Genomic DNA, 6,549 nt, shown 5'->3' on the forward strand with positions numbered 1-6,549 from the left:
ATAATCATAATTTTTCCACCTGCTTTTATATTATCAAGCTAAGATTTTTCCCTAGATCAATAGAACTCAAACTTTTTGGTCTTAGTTTCATTCCCTTCACTTGAAAATTACTAAAGACCCCAAATAGCTTTTGATTATATGGATAATTTCTATTGATATGTACCATATTATAAATTAAAACTACATTTTATAAAACTGAACTAATTTATTAAAAAGGTATAATAAAAATTTAAAATATATCATAACAAGTAACTTTAAAAAATTTATGTCTCAAGATAAATTGAGAAGAATGACATTATTTTACTTATTTTTAAATTTCCAAAGATACCTAGCTTAAAAGATGTTTGCAGTCACCTATTTACTTCTGTATTCAACATGCTTCAGTATATTTTGGTTGAGTATATGAAAAAAAAATATCCATTTTAATACAGATAGGAAGTTGGAAAAAGAGAGAATCTCATTAATCCTGTGAAAGAGTCTCTCAGACTGCTAGGGGTTACATGACCATACTTTGAGAACCACTGCTCTAGACAGAATAAAAACAATTCAATTCTGTAAATGATAATAGAACAAAGGAGCAACCACCTGTGTCATCTGCTAGCAAAGTTCTTCCAGTCCCCAAGTAGACAAGGCCCTGAGCTATCAGCTGTTTGGAAACCAGTATAAGAAGTCCAGCTGTAGGCAGACCTCATCTCAGGGCTGTACTGGGGTGAAAACATGTTTGTCTTAGAGGTTGGATGAAATCCAGCCCAGGTAGTGGATCGAGCAAGTGGAAAAAGAACAAATGTTCATGTCACCATAACAAATCCAACATAAAGAACCAACCTGTGATATGTTGAAATTTAATAATAAAATCTCCCCTAAACTGTGCATCTCCTTCAAATTTATTTTGTGTCGGATAATTTTGTTGACTAATTCTAACCCCCATGTATTTTTTCATTGAACAGATGTCATAGCAGGTCCAACTCATTTAATACTTTTTTAATTGTAAAATTTATTATTCAAACTAAAATATAACATTGTTGCATTATTATTATTATTTTTACTTTACTCACATCTTGTATTTAATTTCTTATAATTAATGGCTAATGAAGGAAAAAGGTGTTTGTAGCACACTACTATTTTAAGACAGCAACTGTAATTTAAATGCTAACCTACTCCATAAAACAGGGAGCCTTCCCCCAAGGCTGTAGTGGACATTTATTTAAGTTTCCTGAACCCAGTGACAACTAATCAATTTTATTACTTATCAAACATAGAAAAAATTACACGTTATTATTTTTCCCCATAGCTGGAAAATTCAACAAACAATAAATACATTTTCTCCACGTACACAATTCCTTGACTCAAACCAGAAGATAGCTACCAAAATACCTACAATTACGATTCTCAGACTGGAGCCTGGCTGCTCCTGAGTGTTATTTGGTGGGATGCCAAGGGGCATAGACCACGATATAGTGAGTATACTCCATCTTTCCAGAGAGCAATGTTTACTTGAGGCTAAGAAATCACATTTATTTTTCAAAAATGTCAAATGGGAGCTTTTCCCCCCCAAATGAAATACAGGGAACCCCATACATAAGACAAGTTTTAGGAGCCCGCACTGGCAGCCGTTGTTAGCTGATACAAATTCTCACTGCACATACACACTGTGGGTGCACAGCCCTCCCTGCTGGCGTGCCCCGGGGGAAATGCTCTGAGCACTAGGCCTCACCACCCTGAATCTCTCAGTTCAAAGACTGGGCATCCTGCCCGGAACACAGAAAGGTCTACAGGGGTCCAAGAGGCACCAACACTGTGCCAATGCTGCTTACCCTTTTTTTGGGTAAATGCTAGTCAGAGGTAGCAGAGCTGGTCTTTTATGTGCCGAAGTCCATCTTTTTAATTTAACTTTTCCGGCTTTGCCTTTTTGGTTGCAATAAATTTCAACAACTTACTAGTTCAGCTTGTGTTACTGCAGCTCTCAGACCCTGTGGCACCTCATTCTAGATCACAGGAAACAGCAATACATCTTCGCAAACTGTGAGAAATCCTGAGCGTTCCCACACAGCTTCCTGCCCCTAATCTAGTTTCTGAATATTCAGGTTCTTTTCCTTCTTTGTATATTCTTCTAGTCGAAGTCACTTTGCCTAGTACTGGGAGCAGAGCTCTGCATCCATGAAATGTGGGTGGGCGGGGGACCCATCTTTGTAGGCCACCACGATCAAGCCACACTGAACCTGAAAGCTGTAGTTGGCCTTATGGTTTATGGCACTGACATACACCACGACTTGCAGCAGGTTGTCAAATGTATTTCGGATGAAAGGCTTTGGTTTCTCAGATGTCTTCCGATCAGTCACACACAGCTTTCCCTGATAATCAGCCACACAGTGCAGCAGACCTACATACTTTAGGGTCTCACGTCTAACAGCATTTTCCAGAGCCCACACTCCACTGACATCTCTCAGAACATGCTGGACCCTTTGGATGTAGCCAGATTTGAGGAGATTTTCATCTCTCTCTCTTAAGTTCCCCTGGGGTGAAAGTATGCTTTCCAAGGCTTCATGAAACCATTTCCCTTGTAAAAACATGTTTGAAGTATATTCTGCAAAACCATCCTCTCCCAGTTCCAGAATCATCCACTGTTTCCACCTCTCCAAACAGGAAATCTGTTCTGAGTTCATGGTCTGCTGAAGGACTCGGGTCACCCTTGGTATCATATTCCTTTGCAAAGGGATTTTCAGAGGAACTGTAGGATCATTTGGTTTTCCGCTTTTCTCCGGATTGAAGAGAGGACCCCAGTTTCGTGGATCTCCTGCCCCTTCTTCTTGCTTTGGGGCCTTACACTTCCTCACAGGTCCATAGAGTAAAGCATCTTCCTCGAACAAAGGCTGTGGAGTCTGAGCGTGGCCTCTGAATGACAAGACAGACCTTACTAAATCAGAGTACTTTTTTGGGTCCTCTTCTTCATAACGGTTCACTTTTTTCTTCCTGCCACACATATAAGAGGAAGTGGAGAAGACCACACTGGGGGCTGGTTCTACAGAAAACCCCTTTGAACTTATAAGCTGCCTGCAGATGGTCTGAAATACCTTCATCTTTAGATTTTTTTCACATCCCTCTAGTCTACTCCTAATGTCAAGGGTCTTTTTAATTTTTGCTTTCCTCGGAAGCCGGCACGCTCTGTCGTCTCCAGGGCATGACGATACCGTGGGCTGGTGCTTTCGTCGGTCCTGCGCTTTGCTCTTGACTTAGGCCCTTGCATTAATTTTTTAATATTTCATCTATCTGGGTTTGCTCCATCATTCCAGCCTAACGGGATTACAATAAAATTTGCTTCTGAAACCCAGTCTATTAGCTTTTAAATTTAATTTTATGTCATTTTACACTGTTGTGGATAAAAAGCATATAGTTTAAAATTATGTATAAACCAAAAAATGCCCTGAAGGAGTATAGTATTATAAAGGTTATAATAATTATTTAGAAATCATCTAGGTAAGGCCAAGGAAAAAGTGTGACTTTTATTTAGAGTATAGTCCATCCCCCTTTTCAGAGCTTTTTCTGCCTGGCTGAAGCATCTATTGTATCATGAAGGACTGTAAAACCTGATAGAAGATAATTGAAACTGCACTCCTTCTTGCATGGGACTCAAACCCAGCTAAAACTCAGATTGGGACTTGAACGTATGATTCCTGACTAGGAGGGGCCTCAAACACACTGTCTTGATTAAAACTGCTCACTTGTTTTCAGGACTTAGTGAAGCTCAGGTTCTTTTGTCTCATTCTTTGCAGAAAGAATTCACTGTGGGGCAAAGAGTGAATTTATTAGCATAGGATACTTGTGAGCGATACAAGCAGACTGGCAAGGGAGCACAGCAGCCCCAAGAACAAAGAGTACTAAACTTTTATAATCAAAGAAAAAGTGGGGAGGGGAGAAGACCATCTTCTTCCTCATTCTTGGGCAGACGTCAAGGCTTACATTATTAGTTCATCCCTTGGCCTTTTATGGTTTAACTGTGACTCTCATGGCACTATTTAAATCATATGTATATTAACAAGAGGGTAGTAACATATACTAAAATATGGTAATTCATCTTAGGTTTCCGTATGTTGTCCCCTTTCAACTAGTTTTCTTTTTTTTTTTTCCCCTTTCACCTATATTTCTGTCTTGGCTACATGCAGAAATGCTACTCTTCAGGGACTATTAACTCTCTGACTTCATATAACAAGATTCAGGCCCCATATTTATTGTCTTGTGTTTTGATTAGCAGGACTTCTGGCTTGAGTGTGTCTGACACTTGATACACCTGGTCTTCCTTCAAGGAAGTGCAGATTGTTGCTAGGTTACTGGATTCTTTTCTTGAGTGATCATTAGCTTACAACAGTTTCCCAAACTCCCTTAAAATTCCCTTTCTGTCCTTAATTTCCTAGTGGGATTTTTAAACTGACTATTTAATTATACTACTCTATTCCTATCATAATGATATTTTCAAAAGAGAGTAAAGGGACCCAGAACCAAGAAAGGCACAAAGCACTGCATGGGAAATTTCAGGCAGAAAGAAGAAATATGTAATGGGGCAGGAGAAAATTGTTCAAACCCTCCAATGCTCTTCTGGTAATGTAAGCAGCTGACTAGTTTAGGGGAGGAAAATTCTCTTCCTGTACGCATCTTAGGTTCTCACACTGGGGCCCTGTAATTTGGACTGACAAAAGATGTTAGCAAGAGAAAACATATACATTTATTTAAGTTTTATATGACTCTGGAAACTTCATTATAAAATGAAGACCTGAAGAAGTGGTTAAGCTTGAGCATTTTTATAGTAGATTTGATGAAGTGTGGGAAGTCATGGAAAAATGTAATAGGATAAAAGGGTATGATGAGCTAAGTGTGGTAAATTGGAGGAACTTAGCAAGTCCTGTTAGTTCTGAGTCTCTCAGCATCCCTCCTTTAGAGATAAAGATTTTTTTTTTCCTCCAGGTGTGGCAGGGACAGCTCTCAGAAGAGGGTCTTATAACCTACTTCAAGAAAGATAGGGGAGGTCTTTCCTGTACCTGTCATTTCTCACATCCCTTCACCTTAAAATGTTCACCATGTCAAGATGTCATATTTTGGGATAGCATGTTCTGAACCCTGTCACGAGCCTATGACCTAGTCTACAAAGAGTATTACAAAATTTCTAGAAAAAGATGGAGATTCATCAAATAAAGGAAAATGCTTAGCAAATTTACAATATTATAATAAACATTTAAATCACAGGTGTTTCATGGTTGGGACATCTTCTAAAACTATGAAAGAAAAACTTTCAGTCCCAAAGCATATGTTGTATATTAGTTACTAACATGATAAAATACCAGGAAATGCTTTAATGCAGGATCAGGTTGTCAAATAGAGTAAATTCTTACTATAGCAAATAATATGAATATGAATTCTGTTATAGACTAGATTTTAATGTCTATGATAACTCCCAGGGCAAATTATACACATTATAAAATCTGAGCACTTTGGGACACTTTCTGCCCCATCACTCATTCACATGAATGAGACTCCAGTAATTATCTCCATTAATTATTATACTCTTTAAAATGGAGCTAAAGGGGAAGATATATTTACCTGTGTTAGTACATGTGTGCAGGATATCAACAAAATTTTATTTATCTAAGGAGATGAGGTTTATACTAAATGATAAAATACTTGGGAAATTATTGGTGAAAATATAGTTTTCTTTTTTGTTTCATTAAGTACAAATTAAACTGTCAGTATAGACCAAATAAGTAATGACTGGTAATACTGAGTTTTAATATCTATCACTTCTTTGTGTGTCCCATCAATCATTCTTGAAAATCGCTCAGTGAAGATAAATATAATTTTTAATATCCTGAAAATTATAATTTGTTTGTTAGCAGAAGGTTTATGAGGAGAAGAAAATAAAGGGAAGTGATTGACAGCATTCCACAGAAGAGGAAATCCTCAGAAAAATGGAGAATTTTGAAAGCTGCCTCTCCCATGTACTGACAACACCCTAGCTTAGTGCCATACCCCCAAACAAATGGTGCCATTTTCTAATCTATTCCTCAACCTCCAAATCTCAATCCCTTCATTCTCAATCATCCTCATCCTATGTCCACACATGTATAGGAATATGGGAACACACCAGACCTTCAATAAATTTATAACTAAGTGAGCAAATTAAATTACATTCTCACATTACCTGTACACCTTTGAACTATGATGGTTCTGTTCTAAGAAAATAATAATGAGTGAAGAAAACCCAACTCTTGAAGGCATAGGTTTGGCAATTCCTTGGGTTACTGCAACCAGATATAAATATGTTGAATTATGCAATTAATTTACAAGTCACCAAACCACTATTGCTGAATTCCTCTTTCTAAATGTTAATTTTATATAATATTAGAACCTGTAATACCCTTAAAGAAAACAGAAAAGAACCCCATTCGTGTTAGAAATGCATAAATTAGTAAAAAAAGAATAGTGGCATTAGAGTGGAGATTAGGATTCCTCTTACCTAATTTCTGATTCAGCATTCCTTCCAGTCTACCCAACAGTTCAAAC

General features: G+C 37.6%; 1 pseudogene; it reads right to left on the reverse strand.

Annotated features, from left to right (window-relative positions):
- Positions 1 to 2,129: 2,129 nt before the first annotated feature.
- Positions 2,130 to 3,183, reverse strand: LOC137204112 (mitochondrial genome maintenance exonuclease 1 pseudogene; annotated as a pseudogene).
- Between the last annotated feature and the right edge of the window lie 3,366 nt (positions 3,184 to 6,549).

This window comes from Pseudorca crassidens, chromosome 12, assembly GCF_039906515.1.
Source record: "Pseudorca crassidens isolate mPseCra1 chromosome 12, mPseCra1.hap1, whole genome shotgun sequence".
NCBI lineage: Eukaryota > Metazoa > Chordata > Mammalia > Artiodactyla > Delphinidae > Pseudorca > Pseudorca crassidens.